The sequence below is a fragment of the Peromyscus maniculatus genome, chromosome 21 (assembly GCF_049852395.1).
Source record: "Peromyscus maniculatus bairdii isolate BWxNUB_F1_BW_parent chromosome 21, HU_Pman_BW_mat_3.1, whole genome shotgun sequence".
Taxonomy (NCBI): Eukaryota; Metazoa; Chordata; class Mammalia; order Rodentia; family Cricetidae; genus Peromyscus; species Peromyscus maniculatus.
The window spans coordinates 13,821,740-13,838,648 of NC_134872.1; the positions used below are offsets into that span (position 1 = coordinate 13,821,740).

The window sequence follows — 16,909 nt, forward strand, 5'->3', positions numbered from 1 at the left end:
TTACTACTTACACTAAATTACACACTCTAGCATGTAGATGTCAACAAACAACACTAGCTTCTAGATCTTTCCCAATGAAAATTACAAATCAGGAAACGCTGCAGATGTATGGTAAGGAGGAGTCCGTGGGAATGGTAATCAAGAAACCTAGACTACATCCTAGGTCTGGCATTCTGAAAATGGCTAACTCTGTGAGCCTTGATAATACCAGCAAGGAGTGCTCAAAACATATTTTAGGAATGTAATTGCTCATTAATTTGATTTTTATTCCTAGCATTATCCCATTAAAAAAAATCTACAAAAGGTCTTGACCCAAGCAATCTAAATATAGCTTTCCATAGTTTCTTTAGTTTCACAAATCTGTATTTAAAATGTAAAAATCATCTTAAAATTATGAACTAAGAACAGAGTTCAACACTGGAGAGGAATCACAGTCAAAGGAGAACTGAAGTCATGGAAGGTGCCATGGGTACGTCAGTGTCAGATAAAAATCACACCTACAAAAACCAAACTAATCTTGAAAAGCCAATAAAAAACATTTTATTAAGTCAATCATAATGCAATAAATTCTATACTAAATTCTTCAATTTTCGAGACAGGGTTTCTCTGTGTAGCTTTGGAGTTTGTCCTGGAACTCACTCTGTAGACTAGGCTAGCCTCAAACTCAAAAAGATCCATCTGCCTCTGCCTCTGCCTCTGCCTCCTAAGTGCTGGGATTAAAGGCGTGAGATTTAATTTTTTTTTCCCCTCTATTTTATGTGTATGGGTGTTTTGCCTGCATGTATGACTGAGCACCACATGCATAGTGCCCTCAGAAGCCAGAAGAGGGCATTAGATACCCTGGGACTAGAGTTACAGACATTGTGAGTCATCATACGGGTGCTAGGAATGGAACCTGGGTCTTCTAGAAGAGCAGCCAGTGATCTTAACAGCAGAGCCATCTTTCCAGTCCTTATTAATTTATTTTATGTGTATGAATGTTTTGCCTGTATGCATGCAAGGGCATCACATGCTTGCAATGTTCACGGAAACCAGAAGGCATTAGATCCTCTAGAACTGGAATTACAGACTCCACTATGAAACACAATGTGGGTGAACCCAGGTCCTCTCCAAGAGCAGCAGGTATTCTTAACTACTAAACCAATCCTTCAGCCCACCACTGGGTTGTTTCTCTCCCACCTGCCTGTTCCCAAATACTCAGCAGCTGCTTCTCAAATAATTGACTCAGAGGCTTAATATAAATTATAAATGCTTGGTCAATAACTGAGGCTTATTACTAACAAGCTCTTACATTAAATTAACCCATAATTTTTATCTATGTTTAGCCACGTGACTTGGTACCTTTTCTCAGTACAACATTCTCATTTTGCTTCCTCTGCATCTGGCTGGCGAGTCCTGACTCCACCCTTCTCCTTCCCATTATCTTTAGTTTGGTCTCCCTGCCTGGCTACTGGCCAATCAGCATTTGATTAAATCAATTCGAGTGACAAATCTTTACAGTGTACAAGAGGATTATTCCGCAGCACACCACACAAACAACTATTACAGTTACGAATTATACCAAATACTCAGACAATACATTAAAAATAACCACTTTAAAAGCAAATGTGGAGCTGGGCGATGGTCTAAAATTGGGGCAATTATTGCTAACATTTATGCATTTAACATGGGAACTGCCAATTATGCAAATAACCTTCATAGTGAGAGTCTCTTCCCCTCACAGCTCCCTCCTTCCTACTAGGCCACAGAGTGAAGAGAGTCTGGAGGTAAAGGCACGGGAGAAAGGCACACTCATTGCTGTGCCCAAACGGCCCTTCAGTCAATGTCAGGTGACTCAATGTCAATGACAGCAAGCAGAGCCAAGCTAGCACCAGTGAAGGATGTGTCCAAATCAGACTGCAGCTGGATCAAGGCTAAGTGGGAAAGAAAGGCTAGAGAATTCTCAAAAGGGTCACAGCCAGCAAGATACTTGGTTGGTTTTGTTACTGTCACTTAAAAATGACAGCAAATAAATAACTGATAAGGTGAGCCCCACGCTGTACAAGTACTAGCACATTTAAGGCCCACAATCACTCTCGGGGCTGGAGAGGAGGAAGACACCGAGGCTAGAGAACGTGACAATTGGTCGATCCAGAGTCAGCTCTTTCCATTAAACCACAACTAAGCAGATGCTAGAAGAAATGAGTTAGTCTTCAAAGACCATTCAACACAACTCTATTTCATTGCTTTAGCACAGAAAAGTTCATTGAAATACGAGAAACAAGTAGAAACTGTGGGACACAAGCAGCAGCTTGGCTACACGGCTGACATGACAGGATCCATGAAAACCAGCTAAAAAGCAGGCCTGAGTTTCAGTTTACTGGCAGGCAGCACCCGGATCCAGGAAAAGCCATAAGCTGACATCACCCAGCGAGGGCCAGCATCTAAGGGGAGGTACCTGACAATCCAAACATTGCAACGTTAGATAAGATTAGATAAGATCTCCAGATGCCTGAGCCTAGGACACACCTATTCCCCTTTTGCCAAGGTACCCCTAGACAAATATCAGCAAATCAGGGTACTGAACCCTGGAAACCCTCTCACCCCCAACCTCTACTATGATAAAAACCCTATCCCGCCCAGGCCCGGGGCTCTCTGCTCTCACCACTGCATCAGACAGATGGAGAGACCAAGCTTGAGCTTGAAATAAAGGCTCTTTGCTTTTACATAAGGGATTCGGTCTCCATGGTGGTCTTGGGGGTAGGGGTGGGGGCTTCCTGAGATTTGGGCATAGCAGAAACAACCTGAATTTTCCAAACCTGCAACTACAAACTCTTCTCCTATTACTGCTTTTAAAAGTGTAACAGACGCCATTAAATAAATATCCTTTTAACTACGTGGAGGGCCAAAATAATTTCACCAATAATGGCTGGTAGAGTGGCTGGTTTAATGTAGGAGAAACAGGCTTGAGCTTAAGGTGCTGGAGGGATCCCAAACAGTGGCTTTGAAACTGTACATCAATTATGCATACATTTCTCCCACGGGACTCTCCTAGAATGCAGACAGGAAGCAAACAGCATGTGTCAGAGGCACCACTCAGCAACTATACGAAAACTATAACCAGATAGTTGAGAAACAGAAAATCAAAGCTATGATCTGAAGAGCCAATCCATGCAGTCAGAATTAAAGCCTAACTCTTAACGAGTCAGGTCACTTAGTCACTCCACTACAGCTGTGACCTGTCATAAGGTATCAATAACTCACTCTACAATTACTCATAGCTCAGTAGCAGGAGAAAGATCTAAGAATCTAAAACAGCATAAGCTAAGTATGTTAGAAAGCAAAATAACACAGAATCTGAGGACCACATTAAACAATGTGTGTGAACTAACAAGGGGCAGCTGTACATGTGACATGATAAACTCTTTCCCCAACACGGCGAGTGAGGCAACTCTCCTTTGTTCTAAGCTCACGTCTAATTCCTTCTCTTGCCCTACGGTACTAGAAACATGCTCGGCTCCCCTTCCACCCCTCACAGAGAGGCCTGGGGAGCTCTGGCGGGCAACCGTCACTGCTGCCCCTCACCACCACAGCACAACCTCCACCTGTGGGTCACTTCTGATTCTTACCTTTTCTTTGACGTCCTGGCGTCCACCTGTCCATCCCTTTCTCTTCTCAGAGTATTCACTCCACCTTCCTTGACTCACTCCACTGGCCTTTGAACACAATTCTCTGATGAACACAGATCTCTTGTCGTTCTGAACTATTGCTTTTTTAAGATGGGGTGATGGTACTGTGGCTGTTTTCTTTAGGAGACTACTAACTAATTAGAAAATAACAAAAAGATCTCTAAGAAGTTCTCAAACACTGCTAAGCCATCAGAGTCAAAGCAGAAATCAAATGGGGAATTAGCCAGGACAGTGGTGGACGCCTCAGGGCCCAGCAGCTCTAAAGGCTGCAGAAGATGGCTTGAGCCCAGGAGTTCAAGGTCAGCTTGGCAACATAAGCCCTCCACGTTAAAATTATAGTAAGAAGAAAGGAAGGAAGGAAGGGAGGGAGGGAGGGAGGGAAGAAGGGAGGGAGGGCAATGGGGCATGAGAATATACTTTTAATTGAATAAAAATAACAACATGACATAAAAATGTGTGGGAATATTAAAGCAATATTTGGGGAGGGAAATTTCAATATAACACACTAGAAAAAGACGACTCAAAGCAATACTTCAGCTGCTTCTTCAAGAAATGAGAAAAAGACAAGGGGCCAGCAAGATGGCTCACTGGATAAAGGTATTTGCTGCCAATCCTGATGACCGAGTTCAATTCCAGGGACCCACAGGGTGGAGGGAGCAAACTGACATCTACAAAGCCACACACGTTCTCATTCTCTCTCCTCTGTATCACACACACACACACACACACACTTCATAAATCAATTTAATTCAAAAATTTTAAAGAAAATCAAAGTAAGCAAAACAAAGAAGGGCTAAACGTGTAAAGCCAATGGGTACAACACCTAAGATTCTCTTTAAGTCAACAAGTTCAAAAGTTTAGATGAAACAAATCCCTTGAAACACAGAATACAAAAGCTCATTAAAGAAGAGATGGCCTCAGGGCGCAAAGTAGATAACCTGAATGGCCAGTACTTATGGGAGAAGTCCAATTTATAGTTAAGATTTGCCTACCTGGGAACACTTCCTACATTTCATAGAATTCTGTTTCCAATTCTAGAATGAAATATAGTGACAACTGAAATCAGAAGGAAACATTTCACTGACCTGAGCATTGCAGCACACACCTGTAATACCAGCACTAGGGAGCTTGAGGCAGGAGGATGATTTTGAAGCCACCTGGGGCTACACAGCCAACACAGTGAGACCTCTTTTCAAAACGGAAACTAGGAAGGGGGGATGTGATGGTAAGGATAAGCACAGAAGAGAGATCTGCATGCCAAAAAGGAGACTCGATGCAGAAGTAGAGCAGCTGCTCACACCGAGTTCAAAGCTGGCAGGGAAAGTTCTATTCATGCATAGGGTCCAAAAATCTCACTTCCACACCCCACCTTCTGGACAGATCGAGCAGCACTGCCCATAAGGCTTTGCAGGCGCTGGCCGTGCCACAGATCTCCCAGGCTGGAGCCTTGTGCCTGCTTCTCTCATGCGCTCTACAGTGCTGGAGTCTGCACAGCATCCTAATTCCACAATTCAATAGTGTCATATGGAAGGCTCTGTGGTAGACAGACTCTATAAGATTCCTGTCTAAGCCCCTTGGGCTGCCTGACACATCCTTTAAGCAAAGGAGGCTGCACAGCCCCTTGGCCCACAGCCCGTGCCCTGTGCTCATCATCTGTAATTAGCACCAAGGCTTACAGATTCCACTTTCAGAGTGGCAGCCTGAAGTACGTGGACCTACATGTGTCACAGTTGGGGCAAAGGGACGCTGTGCTGGAACACACTGCACTGTGACTCAGGGAGCAGAGTCCAGGGGTATCACACCACAACCAACGACGTCCCACAGTGTCTCCCTGGCAAACACAACCCTCAAAGACTTAAAGTCTCTTGGATGTCATCAGGATCTTTCTCCCAATTTCTTCACAAATATAATCTACTTCCTTCAATCTGTATAAATTGTTTTAGCGAATGTTTCCTTGGTCACATCTTGAGTATTATCTCCCTAACACACTTTTAAATTTAATTTTTCGGGGGGGGGGGGTTTGCACTGTTTGATTTGTGGGTTGGTTTGCTGAGATGGGGTTCTACTCTGCAGCCCAAGCTAGTCTGGAACATAGCTCACAAATGGCCTTGAACTCACAGAAATCTTCCTGCCTCAGCCTCCCAAGTGCTGTCATCAGACTAGTGAGCCACCACACCTGGCTTTGTCTTGGTTCTTTGGGAGAGTATCACTATGTAGCAGGGTTCATCAACCATGTGCGTGCTGGGATTCTAAACATGCACCACTACATCAGCTCCAGGCTTCTGTAAATGGATAGTCTCTACGTTTTCCAAACCTTGCTATTCTACTTCTGTTGTTAATCTAATCCATCTTCGTCATTTCTCATCTGTAGGCAATCCCCAGCCAGGTTACCCTACACCTCAACCACTCATCTGCCACTATTCTCAGGTCTGCATTCCATTAAGGTCTTTGTAGCTGGGAACCACAGTGCCTTCGCCAGGGTTTCCAGTACCTAGTCCTTAGCTCCACCTGAGACCTCATTAGAATGCTCTTTCTTGTGCAATTCCGATGACAGCCATTTAACCAATCCCTAACATCCAGGCTCTTCTATAGCTCCGTGCCTGTGATGTTCCATTCACAGAAATGTACATTTTCCTCTAGACTGCTCCTTTAAACCCATCTGGCCTCCACTCAGTTCCCAAACTGCATATACATTGTCAGGTATTTGTAATAGGAAAGGTCCGACTTCTCGGTATCAACTGTCTACAGCTCGTTTGTTCTGAGCTGATCTAGTAGGAAACCTTAGCCTGGGTGAATAGAATTTGGTTGGCAGCCGGGCGGTGGTGGCGCACGCCTTTAATCCCAGCACTCGGGAGGCAGAGCCAGGCGGATCTCTGTGAGTTCGAGGCCAGCCTGGGCTACCAAGTGAGCTCCAGGAAAGGTGCAAAGCTATGCAGAGAAACCCTGTCTTGAAAAACCAAAAGAAAAAAAAAGAATTTGGTTGGCACACAGAAGTGGAGAAGTCTAGAACAGGGGCCGCATCTGGCGAGGCCTCCTTGTGGATCACCTGTGGTAGATGGTGAGGCAGGCAATGTGTGTGTGAGAGAGAGGGGGGGGGGCTTGAACGCATAGCCTCAAGCCTTTTACAATCGTCATCTAATCCGTTTGTGGGGTGAACGCCTCAAGACTCAAGCACTGCCTAGCCTCACCTCACACTGCAGCATTGGGGATTGAGTTTCCAAAGCAGTCGTCTTTGGGAACACATTCAAATCACCATGTTCTTGAGAAAACTACAACGTATTTCCCAGTTCACTTTGTCAGATTAGCTTGTTGGCAAAAGCATTACAAAAAAAAAAAAAAAAAAAAAAAAAAAAAAAAAAAAAAGGAAAAAAATTACAGAGAAAAAGATACTCTACTAATTAAAATTTCTTCAGGAAATGAATGTATACATTCTAAACAAAATTTCAGAAAACTAGGACTTGAGGGTATTGTACGAGCATTTGCCTAGCATGTATGAGGCCCTGGGTTTGAGTCCTAGCATCACAAAAGAAAAAGGAAATCTGTAAAATTTAATCCAACAATCCAAAACAAAGATTTTTATATCAAAAATGAGTATCAGGGCCAGGCCAGGTGGCCCACGCCTTTGCCAGCACTCAGGAAGCAGAGGCAGGTGGATCTCTGAGTTCAAGGACAGCCAGAACTACACAGAGAAACCCTGTTTTGAAAACAAACAAAGTTGAGTGTATCAGGGCCGGTGATTTCCAGAGAGCCTGCTTGCTGGGTTAAGGAACTCTCCACCAAACCTGATGATCTGAACCAACTCCTCCTACAAGTTGTCCTCTGGCACAGTGTGCTGTGGCATGTATATCACACACACACACACACACACACACACACACACACACACACACGCATACACACACACATACATATTCACATATACGCACATACACATAAACCTCACATATACATATACACATACATACACACACCAATAAATAAATAATTTTGTTGTTGTTTTTCGAAACAGGGTTTCACTGTATAGCCTTGACTCTTCTGGAACTCACTCTGTACTCCAGGCTGGCTCAAACTCACAGAGACCCACCTGCCTCTGCCTCCCGAGTGCTGGGAAAGGTGTGTGCCACCACTGCCTGGCTTTTTAAAATGTATTTTCTTTGGTTGAATAAATAATTTTTAAGAAGAACAAATGTCAGTCGGGCGGTGGTGGTACACGACTTTAATCCCAGCACTCGGGAGGCAGAGCCAGGTAGATCTCTGTGAGTTCGAGGCCAGCCTGGTCTACTGAGAGATCCAGGACAGGCACCAAAACAAGATCTCTGAGAACAAGACTGGTGTGCAAGAATCAACTACATCTCCACCCACAGCAATGAACAGCTGCAAACTAACACTTTTAACTATTTCTATGAGAAAGCCAAGTCCAGACCATCACAAACTCAGATTATGTTACTGAAGGACTGGAGAGTAAATCTAGACCATTTCACAGTAGGAAACACTGTCAAGTCTTACCTTTCACTGAAGCCCAGTTACTCTCCTTCACATACTGTTTAAGGCTATTCTGAACTACACTGAGAGGTGATTAGCAGTTATGATGACTAAAACATTGACCGCCTGGTCTTTCATGAAGGATGCCTGTTGGTGGCCACTCTACGATATGCCTTTCCCTCCCTTGGCTAACTCTTTCCCCCAACAAAGGGATGTTCACGTCACAGCTATTCCTAAAAGTTCAAAATGCTGGGGCTGGAGAGATGGCTTAGCAGTTAAGAGCTCCACTGGCTGCTCTTCCAGAGGTCCTGAGTTCAATTCCCAGCAACCACAGGGTGGTTCACAACCAGCTGTAATGAGATCTGGTGCCCTCTTCTGGCCTGCAGGGATACATGAAGACTGAACACTGTATAAATAATAATAATAATAATAATAATAATAATAAGCTCAAAATGCCTTTCCTCCCCCTTCTTAATGTCACCTATTGTCAGGGTCTCCTGTAGAACCCCAGTCCTCTGGAAGGACAAGTGCTCTTTACCACGCAGCCATCTCTGCAGGCCCAGATTTTACTTCTGAATTGAGTTATTTATTTTAAGACAGTCTCATGCAGCCCAGATTGGCCTTAAACTCACTGCAGCTGAGGACGCCTTTCATCACCTGATCCTCCTGCCTCTACCTCCTGAGTGTTGGGATTACACTGTGCACACCACAATGACAAATTTGGGATCACATTCATTTGAAGGCTTTCAACATATATATACACCTGTTAATAAATTTTGATCCCCTACCACCTTTTTGCTTGTTTTACTTTTCTCTACAGCTTTTTTTTTTAGCAGTATGCTTTCATAGCTATAGTTATATGTGTGTGTGCGTGCATGTTTGTGCTTTTTTTTTTTTTTTGTACGTTTATAACAGTATGCTTTTCTGGAGGATAAGCACAGAGCAGACTACCATGAATTGTAGTAAGAACTTTATGAACATCAAAGTCCTCTGTATTTGCTATGGATCAAAGCTGCCCTAATATCCCACCCCCTTTCAATTCTTTAAGCCTGATTTACTTATTTTTGTGATGCTGGGGATTGAACCCAGGACCTTGTACACGCTAGGCAAGTACTCTACCACTAAGCTTTATCCGAAGCTTAAGTTTTCTTAAAACCATACTTTATAAAGTGTAATATAATTTACACATCAAATAACATTGTAATAAAATGATTTGACAGCTTTGAACAGAATGAAAAAAAAAAACAGAAAAATTTCCAGTTACCGAACCCCTCCCTCCAGAACAACAACAACAAAAAGTTGTTCATTTTTTTCTAAGTGGGCCAATGAGACAAATGTATTCAGCAACTAATCACATCATATTGTGCTAATCAGTGGGATGAAAAGGAAAGCCCAATTTTCACAATCACTGCCTCAAAAGAATAACACATACCAGATTCGTTTGGAACAAAATGATTATTGCTATTTTAATATACAGAAAGTTGGATTCATATTTCCACCTACACACACACACACACACACACACACACACACACACACAAAACCACCTATGACAGAGTTAAAACTAGAGAATAGTTTCAAGTCCTCCCTCATGACTTGTGTCCTTTTGCCTGCTTTCTTCATCACCTAATAGTCTCCCTTACCTTTTGGATTTAGTCCACACTTACCCCTGTTTATACACACATACACGAACACATACGTAGACCGGGACCTACGTATGAGGGGGAACATATGGTTTGATTTGTCGGAGTTTGGGTCACCTCACTTAATATGCTTCCCAGGTTCATCCACCTTCCTACAAACTTCCTGATTTCATTTTTATTTACAGCTGAGTAATATTCCATTGTATGTATGTACTATATTTTCATTATCCAATCGTCAGCTGATGGGTATTTAGGCTGTTTCCATTTCCCTGCTGTTGTGGATAGAGCAGCAATCAACACAGATGTGCAAACATCTCTGTGATAGAATATCTTTAGGAAAATGACCAGGAGCAGTCTAGAGGAGTCGCCAAACTGACTACCATAATGGCTATATTAATTCACACTCCCACCATCAGTGAGTAAGAGTTCCTTTTCCCATATCAGATTTCTCAAGAGCCAGTGACTAGGCTGAGATAGTATCTCTGTAGTTTTAATTTGCACTTCCCTGATATCTAGGGATGTTGAGCACTAAGCTACATCCCCAAGACCAATTTGATCATCATGTTGTTTCAGATCAAACAACTGAGAAGGGGAAAAAAAAAAAAAAACAAACAAACAAACCAACACCACCACAACAACAAAAAACTTCTGAGCGGATGGGAGTTTTTTACTTTGCAGCTAGTTTATTCAGTGCTAACAATTCCAACCAACAGGAATTTCCTTTAGTATTATTTTGTTGGCACATACTCACAATTCCAGGGGCTTGTCAACCTCTACTAGTGGGCACTTTATGCACATGATGCATATACAGATAAACACACACACATACACACAAATGAAGAGGGAAAAAACTCCTGACATTTTATAACGTGGGAAATACACATATTGATCTTTGTGTATGTGTATAGTGTGTTTGTGTCGTATTCTTGCATGCAGACATCCAGTGCCACATAGCACAGGCAGAGGTGAGAAAACCACTTGGGTGCTGGTCCTCACCTTCTATCTTGAGACAGGGTCTCCTGTTTGCTACTGCATACCACAAGCTAGCTGGCCGGCGAGCACCTGGGGATGCTCCTGTGTCCTCACAACTTGCCACTGCAGTACTGCAGTGACAGATACACACTACCTCGTCAGCTTTGGTCGGATTCTGGGGATTCAAACTCTGGTCCTCACGCTTGTGCAGCAAGAGCTTTCCTCTCCCACTGAGCCCCCCCTCCCCCTCCACCAGCCTAAGAACTATATTTTCAGGATAATCACAGGAAATGCTTCATATCACATTGAATGGCTTTTTACATTCTTTGTGGTCTGTGGTAAATCATCACAAAGTCATACTTATTCTCAAAAAGTAATCAGACCTACCCAGGAATATAGCTCAGTTGATGGAGTGTTTGCTGAGCATACACAGATCCCTACATTCCATCCCCAGTACTCCATAAACCTGGACATGGTCCTACACCTATAATTTTAGCATTCAGGAGACAGAGGCAGAAGAATCAAAAGTGTGAAGTCATCATTGTTTACATAGTGGGTTCGAGGATTGCCTGGATTACAAAAGAAAGACCCATCTCAAAAACAAGCAAACATACAAAAAAACAGACAAAATGTACTTAAATATTTTTCCTCCTTGGTTTTTCAAGACAGGGTCTCTCTACGTAGTCTTGCTTGTCCTGGAGCTCCACCTGCTTTGGCCTCCTCAGGGCTGTAGCTGTATTTGAATCTTCTTAAAAGCAACAACAGCCCAGAAATTTTTCCTTAAACTCACTAACAGCAAAACAAGACTTTATGCTCTCATTATTATTTCTAAACTCACAATAAATAAGTGGTCTTATATTTACCATATGCAATTACCACACACCATCATTTGGTATCGCCATCATAAATGATGCTTAACCTTTTTTCAATAGGGCCTACCTATGTTGCTCACACTGGCCTCAAAACCCCTAGACTCAAGCAAGCCTTCTACCCCAGCCTCCAAGCTTGTAAAACCATATCCAACTAGATGCTGAACTTTAAAATTTCTTTAGATTTATTTATGTGTATGAGTGTTTTGCAAGAATGTATTTATGTGCACTACATGCATGCTTGGTGCCCACAGAAGTTAAAAGGTGTGGGGTCCCTAGTGTCTGGAGTTACAGATGGTATGTGGGTTCTGGGAATCAAACACAGGTTCTCTGTAAGAGCAACAGATGCTCTTAACCACTGAGACAACTCTCCAGACCCTAAATGCTTAATGTTATTACCAAGAAACTGGATGTTTTTTCGTTTACTTTGGTTTTTTTTTTTTTTTTTTTTTAGAAATGATGGTCCTTTAAATTGGATAAAATTCAGTGTCATTAAAACTCCCAACACTGTCCTTGTTTTTCTTATTACATAAAGGCCGACTCAATATTCCTTCACACCAGAGTATCTCAAATTCATTCTCACCTACCTTACTACACAGCCTGGCTCATCATCCAGATTTTTGAGAAGGAAACTACAGTGTTATTGTGGGATATTTTGACCACACTCTGACACCCCTGAGACTGTCAATAAAGTTTACCTTGAATCAGAGAGCAGAGCCAGCTAATAGCCGACCAAAATTAGCCATAGAGGTTTTGGAGGACCCAGGACATATAGAGAGACACAGGAAGTAGTAGGGAGGGGCTTACAAAGATTCTGGCCTTTTGGATGAGAAAGGAGAGAGAGGTTGTCACTGGTCGCTTCTCCGCAGTTTCTCTGATCATACAGATTTTTACCCTGGTATCTGACTCCCAAATTTTTATTGATAAAATAATTAAACACTTCACAGTGTCATGTAGACACTTGCTGAAAACTGCAGATAAGAATTCTTTAACATTAAAATTGCTCCTGAAGTTCCTTTTTTTTTTTTTCTTTCTTTTTTGGTTTTTTGAGACAGGGTTTCTCTGTGTAGCTGTGCACCTTTCCTGGATCTCACTCTGTAGCCCAGGCTGGCCTTGAACTCACAGAGATCCTCCTGGCTCTGCCTCCCAAGTGCTGGGATTAAAGGCATGCGCCACCACCGCCCGGCAAAATCTTCCTTTCAATTTTTTCTTTTATCATACTGGGGAATCAAACCCAGAACTTGGTGCATGCTAGGCAGGCACTCTACCATTGAGCTACAAGTCCAGCCCTCCTGAAGCTCCTTTGTATGCATGCACACAGAATGGAGAAACTCACTTATGGCCCAAAGCCACACCTCTTGACCCGGTCACCGGTCCTCTATTAAGGTGAGATGCTTGCATAACACTCTGTGCAAGTTAGACACGGGATTTAAATATGCATATGGCTATTTAGCAAGCCTTGTACATTCAGAAAACCCAACCCTGATAGGAATTTTGACCCTTTGCAATACCTGAGTCATCTGATCAAATGAGCTACATCAAGTCAGTTAGAAAGGGAACCTCTGCTTCAGAAGTCACATGCTGTCTGTCAAGAAAGCAAAATGTTGGCTCACACCCTGAGCAAATATCACTTGAACTGTCCAGATACTGATATTTTGAATGATACCAAGAGACACCTTGATACAGTTTTTCTGCGGTATAATAATCACTTTCTCACTGAAACATCAAGGAAATCCTTATACATCTGGGATAATCATAGGCAAACATACAAAATATTCTCAAGCTATCTAAAGTTGCTGAGGGTGAGGATATTGTCTGGTGTACACTAGACCCAAAGGGAAATGAGACATTTTTATGGGGGATCTAGGGAAGGGGGACATCAGCTCTTTCTCAATAGGAAAAATGTAATGAGACCAATACTCTTTTTCTCCATACCGCCTCCTATATTGGTTTGACTATTTTGCAACATACATGTACTACTCTATTTTTTGATTAGGAAAAAAGCTACAACTGTCTTGGTTGCACGGGGCATTAGAGATTCTCTGGAGATAACTAAACTCTGCAGACACTCAAGTCTCTTCCAGAATGATGAAGTTAGGCTAGAAGGGCGGTGTAGGCCCGTAATTAATTCCAGCTACTCCAGAGGCTGAGACAGGACTGAAAGTTACCGGCCGGTGTGGCAACAAAGAGAGGGATATAGCTAGTTTGGGATACTTGGTCTGACCTCCATCTCCAAATTAAAGGTTAAGAGGCTAGCAGAGTTGGGGATATAGCTTAGCTATATGTATCTAGCCATACGCCATGCCCTTAATCCCAAAAGATGGGGGAATGAAGTTATTCACATACAACTTAATCCTCGAGTATCCATGAATCGCCAAGAGTTTCTTATATTAAGCCAGTACAATGAAAGGACAAGAAAAAAATCTGCATGAATTCAACGCAGACATACTGTTTTTCAAACTTCTTCCTGATGTATTGGAAGACCAACAAAGGGCAGTGCCTTAGCATTGCCTGTGCAACAACGCAGGTCCCTTCCTCCAAGCCTTTACAAAGAACTGCTGTTGCCAGTGGTCCACAGCTGAATTCACCTCAAGGTTTAGCCTCCTGGGTGACAACAAGCCTTGTTGGGCTCCAATAGCTGTCTTTTTTTTTTTTTTTTTTTAAATTTTGAGGCAAGGTGTCTCGCTCTGCAGCCCGACTCCGAGCTCAACCTGCCTCGGCCTCCCGAGTACCAGTATTACAAGTGTGGGCCAAAGCTTATGATTCTTTTTCATGACAAGGTCAATTTTCCATTTTATCCAGCGGTTCCCCATTTGCACTTTAGGACAGATCTTCAGGACAATGAACAAATCAAGGTTGCCTGTATATGAAGGATCACGAAAATTTTCGTTTGGTTTGTAAATAGCTAAACCCGCACAGAAACACACACACACCCAAAAAAGAACCACAGATGTCTCAAACGTGTAACCACTGCTTGGAAATGCAGCATTTCTTCAACAACACACATCCAACTCGATACAGTTAGCCAAGTCTCAAGAATAAAGAACACTGCCAGCTTCACAACAGCTAGGTCCTAACAACAGGACGCAGCCTTCGGGGGGTCCTCCGCCCCCACCCCACCCCTCCACCCCCGCTTCTGCTCCCCACATTCAATCCTCCAGACGGGGAGGCAACCTGTCCCAGCCCAGGGCAAGGGACCAGGGCGAATGAATGCCCCGTCTCCCCCGGCGGGACCACAGGGAATGAATCCAAGCACGAGGGTCGCACCCAGCCTCTCCGCCAGGATGAGGTCCCCAGCTAGCTGGGTACCACACCAGCCAGGGCTCCCGGGGGGGACGGGGATGGGAGGTGGGGGGGTCTGCCCGGCAAGCTGTGAGGTCCGCCGGGAAGGAGACGGCGCAGGCGCCGATGGCTGGGGGTGGAGAGGGGGTGGCGAAGGGGGACAGCGCAGGCGCGGGGCCCAGGGTCTGCGGGGCCGCCCGGGCCTGGCCGCGCGGGCGGCGCTGAGGAGACGAAGGTGCCCGCGGCACAAGCGGAGAAGACCCTGCCCCGGCTCTTACCGCGCGGCACCGCCTCGCTCACTCGCTGGCTCCGGGCTGGGGCCGGGCGGCGAGCTGGCCCGGTGGCGCGGCCCGGATCCGTTGAGTCCGGCCTCAGGGCAGCAGCCAACCCCACGGCGCCGCTCCCTCGGCCCGCCCTGTCTCCCCGGCGGCTCCCGCCCTCCGCCCGCCCCTGGCCGGCCAGCGCCGCCCCCCTCCCCTCCTCCGGACGACTCCCTGCGCACGCGCCGTGTCACCTCCCTGGCCCCCCTCCCCCCCCACACACACACACACTGCGCAGGCGCCCGCTGTCTCCGGGCTGCGCAGGCGCGGTGGCGAGGCGGCCGTGCCACTTTGGTAGGCTGCAAGCGTTTTGTGCTGCAGATGTTCCTTAGGAAGGTAAGGGCTGCCGGGTGATCCGTGCAGGAGCCCCTCGTTCCAGGTTTTCTCTCGCAGGCAAACAGGTCCGTTCTGGTTGAAGTGTGTGTTTTCAGTGTGCCGAGTACTTTGCTCTTAATGAACCCGACCGTTGAGAAAAATGCACGTAACCGGCACTCCTGGTGCACTTGAGGGAACACAAAACGAGTGAGCAACACCTGTCCCCACCTACCTCCCTAAAGGGAACGAGCGACTAGCAGTTATAAAGTTAAGGAGTTCTATACGTCCATGGAATTCTCCAGTGGCTTATTTTTTAGTTTGTCTTAGTTAATGTGTCTAAGGCAGTGTGGTCAAAAGCAACTTAGGGAAGGGAGGGTTTATACAACTCTTAAGCCACGCTCCATCTCTGAGAGAAGTCTGGGCAGGAACCGAAGGAGAAGCCTCGGAGGGACACAGATTGTTGGCTTGCTCCTCAAGCCTTGCTTCAGCCAGGACCACCTCTCCAGGGGTGGTACCGCCCCTCATGAAGCTGCGCCCTCCCACATCAAGAGAATGCCCTACAGATTTGCCTACAGGCAATCTGATGAAGACACTTTCCCAACTGAAGTTCCTCATCCCAGATAACACTTAACTTGGGTCAAACTGACAAAGCATTATTCTTTGATGTTTTCTTTTTAAGAATGTATCTGATTCACTGGGAATGGTGGTGCATGCTCTTAATCCTAGCATTCAGGAGGCAGAAGCAGGCAGATCTCTTGAGTTCCAGTCCAGCCTGGTCTACAGAGCAGAGTTCCAGGACAGCCAGAGCTACACAGAGAAACCCTGTCTCGAAAAAACAAACAAACAAAAAAAAAAAAAAAAAAAAAAGTATGTCACTTGCCCAAGATTACAAGCTAGCAAATGGCAGACCCAGAAGTGGTCCTGGGCCTTGCTGTTACCCAGAACCTGGAAACTGAATGGGCCATTTGACTTCTTAGTCCCTTTATCATTTAACCAGATGCCCTCCCCTACAGCCCCAGGAAGTTTATTTTAATGAAGTTTCATTATTTTTTTTATTTTATTTTGGTATTCAGAATTGAAGCCAGAACCTCAGACATGCTTCATTTTCTACCACAGGGCCTTCATCTCAAGACTTAGGGACAATTTTCAGAGTAAAATCACGAGCCTTGTACAGAGATAAAGTAAACATTGGTTAGAGCATTCGTTCATTAGATTCATTAATTAAATGAAGGAATTGATATGTCTTCAAAGAATTCAAGGATCAGACAAATTCATCGATGGAAATATTAAATTAATCCTGTTTGGAGGTGGGGAGTAGGGGTGGGAGTTATCCTCAGGTAAGTGAGAATCATTTGCAT

General features: G+C 44.5%; 1 protein-coding gene across 1 annotated transcript in view; it reads right to left on the reverse strand.

The window, feature by feature from the left end:
* Specc1l (sperm antigen with calponin homology and coiled-coil domains 1 like) overlaps window positions 1–15,336 on the reverse strand; it is a 111,826-nt gene extending 96,490 nt beyond the window's left edge. The window contains exon 1 of the mRNA XM_076558640.1: window positions 15,195–15,336. The gene's annotated coding sequence lies outside the window, so the exon portion shown is untranslated. The remainder of the gene's footprint in view (window positions 1–15,194) is intronic.
* Between the last annotated feature and the right edge of the window lie 1,573 nt (window positions 15,337–16,909).